The 18,344-nt window shown below is 40.7% G+C and overlaps 2 protein-coding genes across 2 annotated transcripts in view; one reads left to right on the forward strand and one right to left on the reverse strand.

The window, feature by feature from the left end:
- The window catches only part of CCDC148 (coiled-coil domain containing 148), a 221,190-nt gene that overhangs the window by 187,016 nt on the left and 15,830 nt on the right, over nt 1-18,344 (forward strand). The window lies entirely within an intron of this gene.
- UPP2 (uridine phosphorylase 2) overlaps nt 6,739-18,344 on the reverse strand; it is a 90,285-nt gene continuing 78,679 nt past the window's right edge. The window contains exon 8 of the mRNA XM_025276292.2: nt 6,739-6,755. The gene's annotated coding sequence lies outside the window, so the exon portion shown is untranslated. The remainder of the gene's footprint in view (nt 6,756-18,344) is intronic.

Genomic DNA, 18,344 nt, shown 5'->3' on the forward strand with positions numbered 1-18,344 from the left:
AAAGGATTTTAATGCATCCATAGAGATTCAACAAATTTCAGTATACCAGAAGAAGTGGTCATAAAAACTAGGGAAGTAATTACCCTAAGAGGTTGAACATATAAATATATAAGTGAGTTCAAAATGGAATTAGACACACATATGGACTTAGTGGATTATTAGGGAAAGTTGTTTATCTGAGCCCCTCACATGCCCTCCCACAAAAGGACCTCATTGACATGATCAGAAACTGAGTTTCAGATATAATGTTTCTTTGGTCTGATTTGGTATTACCTGTCTTAGGTATTTATATCCTTATCCCTTAATTATACATGCCTATCTCTTCAGGTTAGCCTTAGTAAATATGACCTTCAAGGGAGCTTAGAACTTTGAAGAATATTTTGAAAGCTAAAGTCCATATCTACTTGTGGGGAAAATCCAGACATCCATCTTCCATTGAGTGCACTTATGGGTGACTTTTTCGTAATAAGACACTCTACCTTTAATTTAAGCTTCTGTGGGATCACTGATTAAAATGGCTGATTAAGAAATAACTTTAGGAGAAAAAATCCTTAAGATAATTTTCTTTTATTGAATTCTTGTAAAGTTCTCTCAATAAAGCGCTGTAAGTTGAATACTTCTTGACTTATTCTGAGTGGAAACAGAGAACAATGATTCCTCTGTATAAAATTTCCAGTCCGTCTCCAAGATCGCTTTCAGTTTCCCATTAGCCTTATCATTGCCATATAAGGAGTCTTACTTTCTTTAGATTTTCCTGAGTCAGTTTCCTGATCCTTTAATAACATTTGCTGACCTCCTACTGAATTTCCTCTTCAGAATTAAAATATTGATTCTAAGACATTTAATGATCTCCCTTTCTAGGGTTTTAGTAGGTACAGAGCTGGGTTTAATTGTAGTTATTTTAAGTTAAAATTAGCCTATTGGAAGTAGCTGTACAGCTATTTTATAGTACTCACAGATATGCATAAACACAAACACAACACAAATACTGAGGCACACTCACATGTGCAGTGCAGGGCCTAAGATACAATGTCAGCAAAAGAGCAGGGATACTGAGCAGGGAGCATTTAGATATACAGTTTCTATAAAGGAACTTCTGATTTCATCTTACAGGGGAAAGCCAATAAATAAAGTAAAAACTCAGACTGAACACTGTTCAGGTGAGTTATTTGATACAGGTTCTGCTTCCAAAGGCTTTGACTTGGGAGATGCAAGACCACGTTGAAAGGAAAGCAGACTGAAGGGAATTGTCAAATTGAGAAAGTTCACATAACTGTACTGTTCTTTTGTGGCTTTCCATCTTAATACTAAGTGGATTCACAGCGATAATGTACTGACAAATATTTAAAAACTGGCTGGAGGTGGGAGGAGAGGATGGGGGTGAGTCCCGGTTTGTAGTTTGGTGATTTCTGAGGTATAGATCCTCTCCTGTGGCTTATTTCAAATGACCGACTTGATGTTACTGGACAGAGTTATGGAGAAATATGCCATTGCACATCATTACATATTATTTTTAGAGCCTAGATAACAGTAACTGTAAATTAACAATGATGAGTTTTGAGTATTTTTACCTTTGTTTTTAAATATAGTCTATTTCATTTTAAATTTATAGAAAGAAAGTGAAAGTGAAGTTGCTCGGTCGTGTCTGACTCTTTGCGACCCCGTGGACTGTAGCCTACCAGGCTCCTCCACCCATGGGATTCTTCAAGCAAGGATACTGGAGTGGGTTGCCATTTCCTTCTCCAGGGATCTTCCCGACCCAGGGATCAAACCCAGGTCTCCTGGGTTTGATTGCAGGCAGACGCTTTACTGTCTGAGCCACATTAACTGAATGTTTATTAGTGGCTATATTTAACAACTAGCTTGCGATATTCCTAAATATTGAGCAGTTTGCTCTCTCCAGCTGGTGTGAGGCAGCTCTAGCTCTGGACTAGGGTTCTTAGGCACCCCAGCAGTGGAATCATATAACAAAGGTCACATGAAGATATCATTGTGAATTCCTACTGATCGCTATGGAATTGCCCATGAGCCAATCTGCTGGACCTTATCCGCTAGCTGCCTCCCCTGTAAAACTCTCCTAAAATTTAGAAGGGAAGTCCTAACCTCATGCACCCAACAGACACCCTGCACTTGTTCTGGTTTGGATGGTAAGTTTGGAGAAAAGTGGAAGGTGTGCAGAAACTCTGGTGTCTTAGGAAGAAGACCAGAGGAGCTGGTTGTGGAGATGGTGTTTCCACCTGTTCTTCCTGTTAATACTGACAACTTTGGAAGCAAAGTTAAACATAACAAATTCTCAGGTTACACTGTCTACTATCTTTTAAAAGTAGTTTCCTAAGTAGTTCATGGCCAGAAAAAGCGGCTCTGAACTAGGGACAAAGGATAGTTCTCAAAGATGGAGAAAATATTTTTGAAAAATACTGTAAAATTTTTACATTAGTAAAAATTTTCTCTTCAAATTTAGGATTATACTCTGCACTGCTAGAGAAAAGGCAAAAATTCACAGAGAACAAGAGAAAAACCTTGGGGGTAAGTGAGTGTTACAGGATGATGAATTGATTCCCAAATATATGCCTGGAGGACTGACAATTATAGTGTAGAAATTAGGGCCATAAATTTTGAAGTCAAAATGTTGAGTGTGCCTTCATATGAAATCATCAGATATAGGAAAGTGAAAGGAAAGTGAAGTCACTCAGTCGTGTCTGACTCTTTGCGACCCCATGGACTATAGCCTACCAGGCTCCTCGGTCCATGGGATTTTCCAGGCAAGAATACTGGAGTGGGTTACCATTCCCTTCTCCAGGAGATCCCAACCCCAGGATTGAACCCGGGTCTCCCGCACTGTAGGCAGACACTTTACCATCTGAGCCACTAGGGAAGTCAGATATAGGAGTCACATCAAATGTAGAAGACAATAGTATAAGCCAGTGACTGTATTGAGGAAAGCAGAAAATGACAGGGGCAGCAGACTGTGTCTAAGAGAGTTTGAAGCGTGGGAAAAGCATAATATATATACCTCACATAGAGAAAATAATCAAATAAAGCCCATGAACTGGAAATAACATTAAAGAGCAGAGATCAGATCATTTCTCCTACCTAAGGTGTTGGAGAAGACTCTTGAGAGTCCCTTGGACTGCAAGGAAATCAAACCAGTCCATTCTAAAGGAGATCAGCCCTGGGTGTTCTTTGGAAGGAATGATGCTAAAGCTGAAACTCTAGTACTTTGACCACCTCCTGCTAAGAGTTGACTCATTGGAAAAGACTCTGATGCTGGGAGGGATTGGGGGCAGGAGGAGAAGGGGATGACAGAGGATGAGATGGCTGGATGGCATCACCTACTCAATGGACATGAGTTTGAGTGAACTCCAGGAGTTGGTGATGGACAGGGAGGCCTGATGTGCTGCGATTCGTGGGGTCGTAAAGAGTCGGACGTGACTGAGCAACTGAACTGAACTGAACTGAAGGCCTTATCTGGGCATTGATGGCCAGAAGCTGGAGAAGAGAGTGTCTCCCATGTTCCCTTGAAGAACAATGGAGTAAACCGATCCCAAATGATACAAACAGAGAGTGAGGAGAAGGCAATGGCACCTCACTCCAGTACTCTTGCCTGGAAAATCCCATGCACGGAGGAGCCTGGTGGGCTACAGTCCATGGGGTCACTAAGAGTCGGACACGACTGAGCGACTGAACTGAACTGATGCCCTCTCTCACATAATCAGGAGAAGTGGAGTGAGTAATGCTCCTTAGATATTAGTTGACTAATAAGTTATTTTTAATACAGAATCTGTACTGATAATGTATGTGAGAGTAATTTGAAAATTGTAAAGTTTTATACAAAAGGTAATTTTTTAAAGATATTGACACTATATATACCAGAGAAGTATGTATATTTATGTATTGTATTACTATAAAGTCTCCATTTACTCAAATGTTGCTGCATTTATGACATTTTGTTAAGTGAAGGGGAAAAGTCCAAAAGTTTCCATCAAATACACCTAAAGAGAAGACTATATCACTTTGTCAAAATATTGTGGCTCTTCATTCTTTGTAGCTCTTCCAAATCCCACAAACGGAGAGAGGATTATCAGTACTATCTGAGTGTGTGTGGGCTTGAAAGCTTTAAATGTTTCTAAAAGAGTAAAGCTTTTTGATTTTTGTTGTTGTTGTGTTTTTTTAAAAAATACTGGGAGCTTTTGGTTCAAGTTAATCCGTATGCTCTGTCAGAGTATTGCCCTGTGAACCATACTCTCTGAGGAATCCATGTAATGGATATAACTTTATATTGGACCAGGCTCAGGTAAGGTCTTCCTTGGCCCATATGTAAGAACTGGCCTCTTTGCAGAAAGTCTTGTCTCCATCTGCAGTTATGCCAAGTTCTGCATATGAACATTTTTATGAACAGAAAGAAAACAGCCCAAGCAAGACTTTTTACTTGAACTAAAGAATATGTATTAGAGAAAAATACTGGCTATGCCTGGCCAAGGCGGTAAAATTATTTTCAAAACCAAGGATCCAGGCAGTAGATAGATTTATTGATGTGACAGTCCTCAAGGGAAACCAGAGACATGATCTCAGAAAAATGTATATTCAAAAGGAGGCTTCAGGGAATATTCTTGTCTCTTGAAATAATGGGGAATCTGGCAGAGAAGAGTTGTGACATCTGGGAGAAGACAATAAAGATTAAAATTTAGAGTCACTTGAAGAGAAAAATGTGAGTTGCCTTTCATATATATGACAAGGTTGGCTATATCTCTAAGACATTAGCATTATGTAGACACTCAGCTTATAGCTTTTAGAGGAAATAAAATATCCTTCTTTTTGCTATCCAAGCCATTGGATTGCCCAGTAGCTTGGGTTAGAGTAAATAATCTGCCTTTGAGGAGCAAGAGTCACTACCCTTTTGTCATTTTAACAAGGACTATGTGGATTTTCCTGCAGATTTACTGTTTGGGGGTCATGATTAGGCCGCTTGGGAGGGCCGGGTCAGCCTATTTTCTGAGCTCAACTGCTGTAAAGTTCTTGTGCTGGGAGAGAGCTCTTCTTCCTAAGGAGCCTCTTATGCTGTTGCTTTGCTCTCTGCAAAATTTGAATACAGGAAACACAACCACTGCTGTGTCTAGATGGGCCAACATTTGACCATTGTAATGTTTATTAAAATACAGTTTCATAAAAGTTCATTATCTGTTGTATTTACACCACCAACTTACTTAGGAATCTGTGCTACTTCTCTCTTTAGTCTCTCCACCCTTTCCCTAGCTGCTCCCTAAGTTTGGGATTTAATTGTAATTCTAGTATACTGTTAAATTGTACAAATTGTGTGTTTTTGTAAGCCTGCTTTACTGAACTTCTCTGGCCCATGACCCTCCTTTAGGAATTTCTCCATTTCCTTTGAAAGGCTTCCAAAGAGAAGTCCCATGGAATATGGGTGTGGACATCTTTAATTTATTATAGGAAAGAAAAATACAGGGCTTTTGGAGATTTATTTCTGCCCATACTTAAATAACGCTGTTGAGAAAATATAGGTATCCTTTAAAGGATGTTGTTGTTTGTGACCAAGGTATTATTTGTAAACTAATTTGTATCTCTGTCCAGTTTATTGTTCTACGTTTTCCAACAAAGCTGGTTCCCTATCAGTTTAGTCAATAATACTATTTTTAATTTTATTCGCTTGGGCTCTGGATAAAGACACACATCTCTCTCTTGGCCTCAAGCAGTAGCCTTTCCAGAACATCAGCTTTGAACTTTTACCTGGAAAAAGCTAGTGTTGGTGCATGAAGTGCTCTCGATTGCGGCACTCTGCTCGCAGATCGGAACACCAGCGTTCACTCGGCGAGACTGTAGGGGGCGCTACTTTGTGGGGTGTCTGTCTCTAAAGGAGGACAGGGAAGCCTAGTGCGCTGCAGTCCATGGAGTCGAAAAGAGCCGGACCCGACTTAGCCACCGAAGAGCAACAACAAAAGGAATAAAGAACAAGGATTCCAGAACTTACTTAGGGAAGCTGAATTCCGAGAGAAAGGAGACTGCTAAGAGAGATGAGCCTTGGCGGGAAGTCACCTGAGAAACTAGTTTAAACTTGAAGAGGGAAACTCCAGCTGCAGCAGGAGCAAATCCGCATTTGAGGGAATGAGCAAAGGAAAAAAGGCACCAGAAATGCCATGCCCCCAGAAGAAATACATTTTGTCATCCTTTTTAAAGTATACTTTAAATGTGTAACCAAAAATTTTGGTAAAGAAAATATTTTATAATGTTTGTATAGGGGGTAATAGGTACGGATTAAGAGTTACTTAAAAAGAAAAAAAAAAAGCAAAGAGAAAGGAAACAACCGCCCCCCCCCCCCCCCGCTCCCCCCCCCCCTCCCCGCCAAAGGTATGGATGAAAGTAACCTTTCTGCTACACTGGTTTGTTTTTTTTTAACCTCAAGTGTTAAAGAGGTTGTTTGTGAAGCCTCTTTCCTAATCTTTTCCTAGGCTGAAAGAAAATCAGGGTTTACTTCATTGTCGTGGGCGGCTGAATCACTATAAAAATCTGGTCTTTTTGATGTTTGCTGTCTACAGAAGTTCTGAGAGACCTGGGAAGGAAGAAAGAGAATGTAAGGGGGATTTTCAAACAGGATTAGAGAAGGCAAGTTTTATTAATCTTATTTACTTAAGCTATTTGTTTGAGGGAGAGGACTGCGGTTTCTTTTGTTGTCTCAATACCATCCCGGCAGGACTCCTGAAGAAGAAAAACCAGTTCCATCATGATACAGGTGTCTGTCCCTGGAAAACAAAGACCAGTTAAAGTCAGAAGTTAAAAAGATATAAAACCATACCAAAATGATTTGATAACAAAGTGGTATATTTCTTCAGCATGACTTTTCAAAGTTCCACACTAACACAATGCATTTTTCAATATTGGTGATTCTGAAAACACTCATTGAAATTAGGTTTATCAGAAACTGTCTTTGTGTATGTTAGTCAGTCATGTCTGATCTTTGCAGCTCCATGGACTACAGCTCACTAGGCTCCTCTGTCCATGGAATTCTCCATGCAAGAATACTAGAGTGGATTGTCATTGCCTTCTGAGGGTATCTTCACAACCCAGGGATCGAACCCTGGTCTCCTGCATTGCAGGGAGATTCTTTACTGTCTGAGCAATCAGGAAATCCTTCAGAGGGAAAAAAAAAAAAAGCTCTGATAAAACTAATCACCCATGCTTATAATTTTCTTAGCTCTTAAATCATTTCCTTTTGTTCATAAACCTTAGTGGAAAGAATTTAAAGGCAGCTATGAGATAAACCCTCCACATGAGTTCCATTCTTATACAATGGATAAGATGATTATGTGCATCTTAAAGATTTTTAAAATGCAATGCATATTAATTGTGATGCTAGACTACGTAAACCATTTTTTATCTACGTAAACCATTTGTGGGTTCAAGAGTCACTGTGCAAATTACCCAATTAGTGTCAAATGACAGATGTCTTTTCTTAGTGAACTCATATGACGCCAAGTGGCAAGCTCCAGATATAGGCTCAAAAATGCAGATTTTTGAAATATAAATCCAGATATAGGCTCTGCTCTTATCTACTTGACAGGTGTTTCCAATTGCTCTGGGTTTTTCCATGTTTTGCAGAATATGATGTTTTACACAATCATGTATATATGGCATATAATATGAATACAATGAATAAATGAATGTAAGGAGGAAAGTAGGCAAATAAATGCCGATTTGCCTGGGTAGCTTTTTAAATTTCAGTTCATAATAAATAATTCCTGCAAGCCAACATGTCATTCTCCTGTACTACCCCTCCAAAAGCACAGTTTCATGGATGTCATTTGAGTTTGCCTTTTAGCATCAATGGTTCCTGATTGTCCAAAGAAACTGGACACCTGATTTATTTTACAGTAATTCAACTTCTGAGGAGGCCTTACAAAGCTGTGAAAAGAAGAGAAGCGAAAAGCAAGGGAGAAAGGGAGAAAAGGGAGAAAAGGAGAATGCAGAGTTCCAAAGAATAGCAAGGAGAGATAAGAAAGCCTTCCTCAGTGATCAGTGCAAAGAAATAGAGGAAAACAACAGAATGGGAAAGAGTAGAGATCTCTTCAAGAAAATTAGAGATACCAAGGGAACATTTCATGCAAAGATGGGCTCAATAAAGGACAGAAATGGTATGGACCTAGCAGAAGCAGAAGATATTAAGAGGTGGCAAGACTACATAGAAGAACTGTACAAAAAAGATCTTCACAACCCAGATAATCATGAAGGTGTGATCACTCCCAACACCTAGAGCCGGACATCCTGGAATGTGAAGTCAGGTGGGCCTTAGGAAGCATCACTACGAACAAAGCTAGTGGTGGTGATGGCATTCCAGTTTAGTTAGTTCAAATTCTAAAAGATGATGCTGTGAAAGTGCTGCACTCAATATATCAGCAAATTTGGAGAACTCAGCAGTGGCCACAGGACTGGAAAAGGTGTGTTTTCATTCCAATCTCAAAGAAAGGCAATGCCAAAGAATGCTCAAACTATCGCACAATTGCACTCATCTCACTTGCTAGTAAAGTAATGCTCAAAATTCTCCAAGCCAGGCTTCAGCAATATGTGAACTGTGAGCTTCCAGGTGTTCAAGCTGGTTTTAGAAAAGGCAGAGGAACCAGAGATCAAATTGCCAACATCGGCTGGATCATCGAAAAAGCAAGAGAGTTCCAGAAAAACATCTGTTTCTGCTTTATTGACTATGCCAAAGCCTTTTACTGTGTGGATCACAATAAACTGTGGAGAATTCCAAAAGAGATGGGAATACCAGACCACCTGACCTGCCTCTTGAGAAACCTGTATGCAGGTCAGGAAGCAACAGTTAGAACTGGACATGGAACAACAGAGTGGTTCCAAATAGGAAAAGGAGTATGTCAAGGCTGTATATTGTCACCCTGCTTGTTTAACTTATATGCAGAATACATCATGACAAACACTGGGCTGCAGGAAGCACAAGCTGGAATCAAGATTACCGGGAGAAATATCAATAACCTCAGATATGCAGATGACACCACCCTTATGGCAGAAAGTGAAGAAGAACTAAAGTGCCTCTTGATGAAAGTGAAAGAAGAGAGTAAAAAAAGTTGGCTTAATGCTCAACATTCAGAAAACTAAGTTCATGGCATCCAGTCCCATCTGCTACTGCTCCAGTTGTGTCAAACTCTGTGCGACCCCATAGACGGAAGCACACCAGGCTCCCTGTCCTTGGGATTCTCCAGGCAAGAACGCTGGAGTGGGTCACCATTTCCTTCTTCAATGCATGAAAGTGAAAAGTGAAAGGGAAGTCACTCAGTCATGTCCAACTCTTAGTGACCCCATGGACTACAGCCTACCAGGCTCCTCCATCCATGGGATTTTCCAGGCAAGAGTACTGGAGTTGGGTGCGTTCACTTCATGGCAAATAGATGGGGAAACAGTGGATGACTTTATTTTTCTGGGCTCCAAAATCACTGCGGATGGTGACTGCGGCCATGAAATTAAAAGACGCTTGCTCCTTGGAAGGAAAGTTATGACCAACCTAGACAGCATATTAAAAAGCAGAGACATTTTGTCAACAAAAGTCCATCTAGTGAAGGCTATGGTTTTTCCAGTAGTCATGTATGGATGTGAGAGTTGGACTGTAAAGAAAGCTGAGCACCGAAGAATTGATGCTTCTAAACTGTGGTTTTGGAGAAAACTCTTGAGAATCCCTTGGACTGCAAGGAGATCCAACCAGTCCATCCTAAAGGAGATCAGTCCTGGGTGTTCATTGCAAGGACTGATGCTGAAGCTGAAACTCCAATACTTTGGCCACCTGATGCAGAGAGCTGACTCATTTGAAAAGACCCTAATGCTGGGAAAGATTGAGAGCAGGAGGAGAAAGGGATGACAGAGGATGAGATGGTTGGATGGCATCACCGACTCGATGGAGATGGGTTTGGGTGAACTCCGGGAGTTGGTTGTGGACAGGGAGGCCTGGCGTGCTGTGGTTCATGGGGTCACAAAGAGTCAGACATGACTGAGCGACTGAACTGAACTGAATTCAACTTGTCTTTCACTCCTCAAATAATTAAATATCTTACCCAAAAAATTCCCACTGACTTATTTGACAGGTTTAATGGAGATGTATATATTCAATTTATTTTTAAACTTATTTTATCAACTCCCGCATCCTGTTATTTACCTACAACTTAGAAAATTCAATTGGGTACTTTCTATAGCTTTAGAAATTCATTCATCATTCATTCTGTCATTCACGTGTTGGTGGATGCCTTCTGTTTTAGGCCTTATGCTAGCTCTCAGGGATACAAAGACAATTAAGACATAGCCAGTGTACTCAGCCCTGGGATTTCTTTGGAAGGACTGTTGCTAAAGCTGAAACTCCAGTACTTTGGGCACCTCATGCAAAGAGTTGACTCATTGGAAAAGACTGATGCTGGGAGGGATTGAGGGCAGGAGGAAAAGGGGACGACAGAGGATGAGATGGCTGGATGGCATCACTGACTCGATGGACATGAGTCTCAGTGAACTCCGGGAGTTGGTGATGGACAGGGAGGCCTGGCAAGAGCTGTGATTCATGGGGTCGCAGAGTCGGACACGACTGAGTGACTGAACTGAAATGACTGAACTGAGTGTACTCAGGGTTCTTGGGTGAAATCTCAAAAATGACAAAATGATCTGTGTTCGTTTCCAAGGCAAGCCACTCAACATCACAATTATCCAAATCTATGCCCCAACCACCAATGCCAAACAAGCTGAAGTTGAACAGTTCTATGATGACCTACAAGACCTTCTAGAACTAACACCAAAAATGATGCCCTTTTCATCATAGGGAATTGGAATGCAAAAGCAGGAAGTCAAGAGATACCTGGAGTAACAGGAAGTTTGGCCTTAGAGTCCAAATGAAGCAGGGCAAAGGTTGAAGGAGTTTTGCTAAGACACTGGTCATAGCAAACACTCTCTTCCAACAACACAAGAGATGACTCTACACATAGTCATCACTGGATGGTCAAAATCAAAATCAGATTGACTATATTTTTTGTAGCTGAAGAGGGAGAAGCTCTATACAGTCAGCAAAAACAAGACCTGAAGCTGACAGTGGCTCAGATCATGAACTCCTTCTTGCAAAATTCAGACTTGCAAATATGAAAAGAGGAACTAAAGAACCTCTTAATGAAAGTGAAAGAGGAGAGTGAAAATGCTGGCTTAAAACTAAACATTCAGAAAACTAAGATCATGGCATTTTGTCCCATCACTTCATGGCAAATAGATGGAGAAACAATGGAAACAGTGAGAGACTTTAATTTCTTGGGCCCCAAAATCACTGCAGATGGTGACTGCAGCCATGAAATTAAAAGATACTTGCTCCTCAGAAGAAAAGCTATGACAAACCTCAGTTCAGTCCAGTTGCTCAGTCGTGTCCAACTCTTTGAACCCCATGGACTACGCCATGCCAGGCTTCCCTGTCCATCACCAACTCCCGCAGTTTACCCAAACTGATGTCCATTGAGTCGGTGATGCCATCCAACCATCTCATTCTCTTTCTTCTCCTGCCTTCAATCTTTCCCAGCATCAGGGTCTTTTCAAAATGAGTCAGCTCTTCACATCAGGTGGCCAAAGTATTGGAATTTCAGCTTCCGTATCAGTCCTTCCAATGAACACTCAAGACTAATCTCCTTTAGGATGGACTGGTTGGATCTCCTTGCAGTCCAAGGGATGCTCAAGACTCTTCTTCAACACCACAGTTCAAAAGCATCAATTCTTCAGTGCTCAGCTTTCTTTACAGTCCAACTCTCACATCCATACATTACTACTGGAAAAACCATAGCCTTGACTAGATGGACCTTTGTTGGCAAAGTAATGTCTCTGCTTTTAATATGCTGTCTAGGTTGGTCATAACTTTCCTTCCAAGGAGTAAGCATCTTTTAATTTCATGGCTGCAATCACCATCTGCAGTGATTTTGGAGCCCCCCAAAATAAAGTCAGCCACTGTTTCCACATCCACACTGCTTCCCCATCTATTTGCCATGAAGTGATGAGACCAGATGCTATGATCTTAGTTTTCTGAATATTGAGCTTTAAGCCAACTTTTTCACTCTCTCCTTTCACTTTCATCATGAGGATCTTTAGTTCTTTTTCACTTTCTGCCATAAGGGTGGTGTCATCTATGTATCTGAGGTTATTGATATTTCTCCCGGCAATCTTGATTCCAGCTTGTGCTTCATCCAGCCCAGCAATTCTCATGATGTACTCCACATATGAGTTAAATAAGCAGGATGACAATATAGAGCCTTGACGGTACTCCTTTTCCTATTTGGAACCAGTCTGTTGTTCCATGTCCAGTGCTAACTGTTGATTCCTGACCTGCATACAGGTTTCTCAAGAGGGAGATCAGATGGTCTGGTAATCTCATCTCTTTCAGAATTTTCCACAGTTTATTGTGATCCATACAGTCAAAGGCTTTGGCATAGTTTATAAAGCAGAAATAGATGTTTTTCTAGAATGTTCTTGCTTTTTTGATGATCCAGCAGATGTTGGCAATTTGATCTCTGGTTCCTCTGCCTTTTCTAAAACCAGCTTGAACATCAAAATACATAAATAAATAAATAAATCTCTGTTCATTTTTTTTAACAAACCTAGACAACATATTAAAAAGCAGAGACATTACTTTGCCGACAAAGGGCCATATAGTCAAAGCTATGGCTTTTCCAGTAGTCATGTATGGATGTGAGAGTTGGACCATAAAGAAAGATGAGTGCTGAAGAATTGACACTTTTAAACTGTGGTGTTTGAGAGGACTCTTGAGAGTTCCTTGGACTGCAAGGAGATCAAAGCAGTCAAAACTAAAGGAAATCAGCCCAGAATTTCACTGGAAGGACTGATGCTGATACTAAAGCTCCAATACTTTGGTTACCTTATGCGAAGAACTGACTCATTGGAAAAGACCCTGATGCTGGGAAAGATTGAAGGCAGGAGGAGAAGGGTATGACAGAAGATGAGAAGGTTGGATGGCATCACCAACCCCATGGACATGAGTTTGAGCAAGGTCTGGGACTTGGTGATGGATAGAGAAGCCTGGTGTGCTGCAGTCTATGAGGCTGCAAAGAGTTGGACACAACTGAGCTACTGAACTGAACTGGTTGTACTCGGGAAATGCAGTCTAACAGAAGGAACATGTGAAAACAAACATTTATAGCTATAAAACAAACCAATAAGTATATTTGTGTTGATGCCCATTAGTTCATTTACTGGGGCCTCCCTGGTGGCTCAGAGTTGAATATCCCTGCTTGTCATAGAAAGGCAAATAACATTCCCCAAACTGGCTTCTATTAAAAATTTTCTATTCTTAGATAATTTGGGGGAATTGGCATACTAAATCCTCCTTTTGGAGATTCATAATTCACCCCACTATACCATAATAAATCTTTTGAGAGCTCCTACTGTAAAGAATCTTCTTTCACTTTATCTTAGTTTTCCTCAAACTTACTAGACATCCAACACATTTTTCATGGCATACATGTCATGTGGGATGTTAACATGTCCTATGGGATGTTAACAATTCATGGGCCATCAATTTAAGAAATGAACTGATTATCACTTGAAACAGCTCTGTATGTTATAAAGAGTAAAAAAAATTAGTATTCCCTTATAAATTATGTTTTCAGTCAGGATTCTTCAGAAACAACTGAGAGAAATTTAACTCAAGCTAGGTTAGGCTGAAAAGAGAATGGATTGATTCACATGAATGAGAATCCAGAAGTGGGTCTTGCCTCAGGGACTCAAATGGCATCTTTGGGTTCCTCTCACTCTCCACTTATCTGTCCATGTTTGTACACTGAAATGGACTTCCTCATGTGTCTGGGTTGGGGGAGTCAGAAGGAAAAGGAGGCATGGCTACTAGCAGTTCCAGGGTTAATTGTATCATTTGAGCTTAGCAACTAAAGAGAGAAGAGAAAGCTTTTCTTCTTCAGTCAGTTCAGTTCAGTTCATCAAGAGGCTCTTTAGTTCCTCTTTGCTTTCTATCATAAAGGTGGTGTCATCTGCATATCTGAGGTTATTGATATTTCTCCTGACAAGCTTGATTCCAGCTTGTGCTTCATCCAACCTGGCATTTAACATGATGTATTCTGCATATAAGTTAAATAAGCAGGGAGACAACATACAGCCTTGACATACTCCTTTCCCAATTTAGAACCAGTCCATTGTTCCATGTCCAGTTCTAACTGTTACTTCTTGACTGGAATACAGATTTCTCAGGAGGTAGGTAAGGTGGTCTGGTATTCCCATCTCTTGAAGAATTTTCCACAGTTTGTTGTGATCCACACAGTCAAAGGCTTTAGCATAGTCAGTAAAGCAGAAGTAGATGTTTTTCTGGGACACTCTTGCTTTTTTGATGATCCAACAAATGTTGGCAATTTGATCTCTGATTTCTGTCTTTTCTAAATCCAGCTTGAACATCTGGAAGTTCTTGGTTCACGTACTGTTGAAGCCTCATTTGGAGAATTTTAAACCTCGCTGGGAGAATTCTTCTTCAATATCTGTATATAAATCCCCAGGGAAAGATTCTGATTCTGATTAGCTCAGCTGAAATCATGTGGGCACCGAGGGCCAATCACTGTGGTCATATTTGTAATGTACTTAATATTAACCATATCTGATCACATGGAAAGGTGGGGGATTCTTGTTTAAAGGCTTCAATAAACCTACATGGAATGAAGAAAGGCAATTGGAAAGGGAATTGATATTACTAGGTTGATGCTAGAGGGTGAAAAAAAAAAAAAAAGCAACAGATACCTACCACGGTATGGCCTAATTATTAAAATCTAGATGTAGCCATAATAGGCAGTAGCCCTATACAATTACTATCAGAAAGCAGAGATTTTAAAAAATCAAGTCTTCTAATATTAAAGCCATTATTTGTGGGAGATATCTCCTAATTTATAAAATGGTTTATAGCTAATATCCCCACAAGTTTTGGCCCTAATCTGTTAAGGATGTAAAAATTTTTCTTGGTTCCGAGTTGTATTGCTCAAAGTTACACATTCTCTGATTTTTAGGTAGCTGAAGTGACTAACTGTATTGCAGCCATATTATAAGGGAGCTTAAGTATTGGTCTGTGGATTAGAGTGAACCTAAAATAACTGAGTAGGCAAAATCTTGGCCCTGTCCATGGTACCCATGGTGCTCCAGTGGCTTTTTTCTAAGAGGATGTGGGCAGGAATTCCAGATTTCTACTTAACCTTGTGTCATTAGGTTTGTTACTACAAAAAGCTCAGATGCCCATTAAAGCAGAAGCTTTGCATTTAACTATCGCTGTAATATAGTAACATTTGAGGGATTTGTCTGCAGCCAATCCTGAAATTACATAGAGGAAAAAAATAAAAGATCAAAGGATTTGGGGCTTTGAAGGGGTGGAGGCTGTAGCTATTCATGCCTTGATTGTAGCTGAAGCCATGTTCCCAGACAATGTTTTTAAATTGTGAAAAGAGGATTTGTGTTGAAAACTTGGGTACACAGATGAGGAGGAGCCAGTGAAAGGTGAGAAACAGCAGTCAAAAATTGGGTGTGCATTTCATGAAGGAGGTGGTCATCAGTACCAGGCATTGCTCAGGTCAAGTCAGACTAAAATTTCTTCTAAAAGAAGGTCCCGAGTTTACACAGACATTGGGGGGAGTAGTTTTTACTTGGAGTAGAAGGATCAGAAGCCGACTAAGTAAAAGGATCCTTCTGAGTGGAAGGATCAGAAGCCAACTGCAGGGGTTGTTGCACCAAGTTAGAAGCAAAGAATTAGAGACAAAATTGGGGCTTCTTTGTTTAAAAAATTTTGCAAGGAAGGGACAAAGAAGATGGTAGCTGAAAGGAAAGTTGAGAGTTACGTATTTTCCCCATTTGGAGAAGTTTATATGCAGAGGAAAAAAGACCATGAATGGGAGAGTGTCTGAAGAAAAAAGAAAGGAAAAGATTCACTGGGGCAAGATCCTAGAGACAGCCATATTTCTGGGATTAAAAGCCCAGGTTTAAGGAGCAAAGGATGAATTAAGATGGTCCTAACAAGATTGGAAAGGAGCAACCCATGGTGGGGAAAGTAAATGCTTATGGCCTTTTGTTTTCAGTGAAGTAGGAGGTGAGCTTCTCTGCTAAGAGGGAGAATATAGAGTAGCTGGGGTAAGTAAAAATTATTCTGGAGGAGTGTTAAATGTCTCAGTTTAGGCTCAAACCTCATGAATACATAATAAATTCAGTAAACAATGAGAGCTGGAAATTGGCAAGGCAGTTGTGGAAAGAAGATAACAAAAGAATACTAGTGGTAATGCCTTTGAAGAGATAGATCCATCAGTCCAAAGCTGGAGAGAGAACTGAGTAAATCTGATTGTGTCTCATAGCCTGGGAGAAAAGAAAGAAGTAGAATGACAGTAAGCTTCATGAGGGAAGACCTAGCCCAGTGCCTGGCATAAAGTTTATAGTTTATAAAAAGTTGTTGATAAGTGGAGAGCCTGATAAACTAAGGTAATATCAGGTTGAATAAGGTTAAATAATCAACACATAAAGGACAGGAGGTTGAAGGCAATCCATTCCTGGTTACTTAGCCTGCAACCTTTGTCAGTCTATTCAGTGACTCTGGAGATTGGAGTCAGAACAGAATACCTCAGTGTAAACTTTTGGCAGGGAAATGGTGTTCCCAAACCAAGTTCGTTTTGCCTGACAGGCAGCAAAGCAAAGCGCTGAGAAGCCAGAGCGTGCAGCAAAGAGAGCATTTATTGGGAGCATCTTCTAATTGGAGAGCATCTCCAATTAAGGAGACAGGAGAACAAGTCTCAGACTGCCCCATGCCCCCCTCCCCCCACACACACTTCCCAGAGGCATGGGGTGCTGGGTATTTGTGGGATAAAGAATAAAGCATACATTGCTATTCAATCTGAGGTAGCCAATATATCTTAATGCAAATTCTTTAAAAATTTCTCATGTATTTGATATTTTTGCCTGTCAATAAATACATTGTTACTTTGCCAACAAAGCTCCGTCTAGTCAAGGCTGTGGTTTTTCCTGTAGTCATGTATGGATGTGAGAATTGGACTATAAAGAAAGCTGAGTGCCGAAGAATTGATGCATTCGAACTGTGGTGTTGGAGAAGACTTTTGAGAGTCCCTTGGACTGCAAGGAGATCCAACCAGTCCATCCTAAAAGAGATCAGTCCCGAGTGTTCATTGGTAGGACTGATGTTGAAGCTGAAACTCCAATATTTGGCCACCTGATGCGAAGAGCTGACTCATTTGAAAAGACCCTGATGCTGGGAAAGATTGAAGGTGGGAGGAGAAGGGGACCACAGAGGATGAGATGGTTGGATGGCATCACCAACTCCATGGACATCAGTTTGGGTAAACTCCGGGAGTTGGTGATGGACAGGGAAGCCTGGCATGCTGCAGTCCATGGGGTTGCAAAGAGTTGGACATGGCTGAGCATCTGAACTGAACTGAAATACATTGTTGTTGTACAGTGACTCGGTCATGTCTGATTCTTTGCAGCACCATGGACTGCAGCATGCCAGGCCTCCCTGTCCTTCACTATCTCAGTTTGCTCAAACTCATATCCATTGAGTTGATGATGCCATCCAACCATCTCACCCTCTGTCACTCCTTTCTCCTCCTGCCTTCAATCTTTCCCAGCATCAGGGTCTTTTCAGTGAGTCAACTCTTTGCATCATATGGCCAAAATATTGGAGCTTCAGCTTCAGCATCAGTCCTTCCAATGAATATTCTGGGTTGATTTCCTTTAGGATTGACTGGTTGGATCTCCTTGCAGTCCAAGGGACTCTCAAAAGTCTTCTCCAACACCACAGTTCAAAAGCATCAATTCTTCAGGGCTCTGCCTTCTTTATGGTCCAATTCTTACATCTGTACATGACTACTGGAAAAACCACAGCTTTGACTAGATGGACCTTTGTTGGCAAAGTGATGTCTCTGCTTTTTAATATGCTGTCTAGGTTTGTCATAGCCTTTCTTTCAAGGAGTGAGTGTCTTTTAATTTCATGGCTACAGTCATCATCCACAGTGATTTTGGAACCCAAGAAAATAAAGTCTGTCCTTGTTTCCATGTTTTCCCCATTGCCATGAAGCAATGGGCAGGGTGATCTGAAGTATGTGGAGCATGGAGAAAGCTGGTTGGGAAAAGGTAATCATCATTCTCCTCAGGTGTAACTAAGTTACAGGCCTCTGCACATCCAAAAATTGAGATGCTTAGCACCATCTGAGGGTAAAGATTTCAGCTCTCTGATGTCAAAAGTCACCTAGTGGACACTCGAGCATGCTCATTTGGAGGGTTGGTGGTCCTTCAGTTCCAATAGGACAGAACTGACTCCC

This window comes from Bubalus bubalis, chromosome 2, assembly GCF_019923935.1.
Source record: "Bubalus bubalis isolate 160015118507 breed Murrah chromosome 2, NDDB_SH_1, whole genome shotgun sequence".
Lineage (NCBI taxonomy): Eukaryota > Metazoa > Chordata > Mammalia > Artiodactyla > Bovidae > Bubalus > Bubalus bubalis.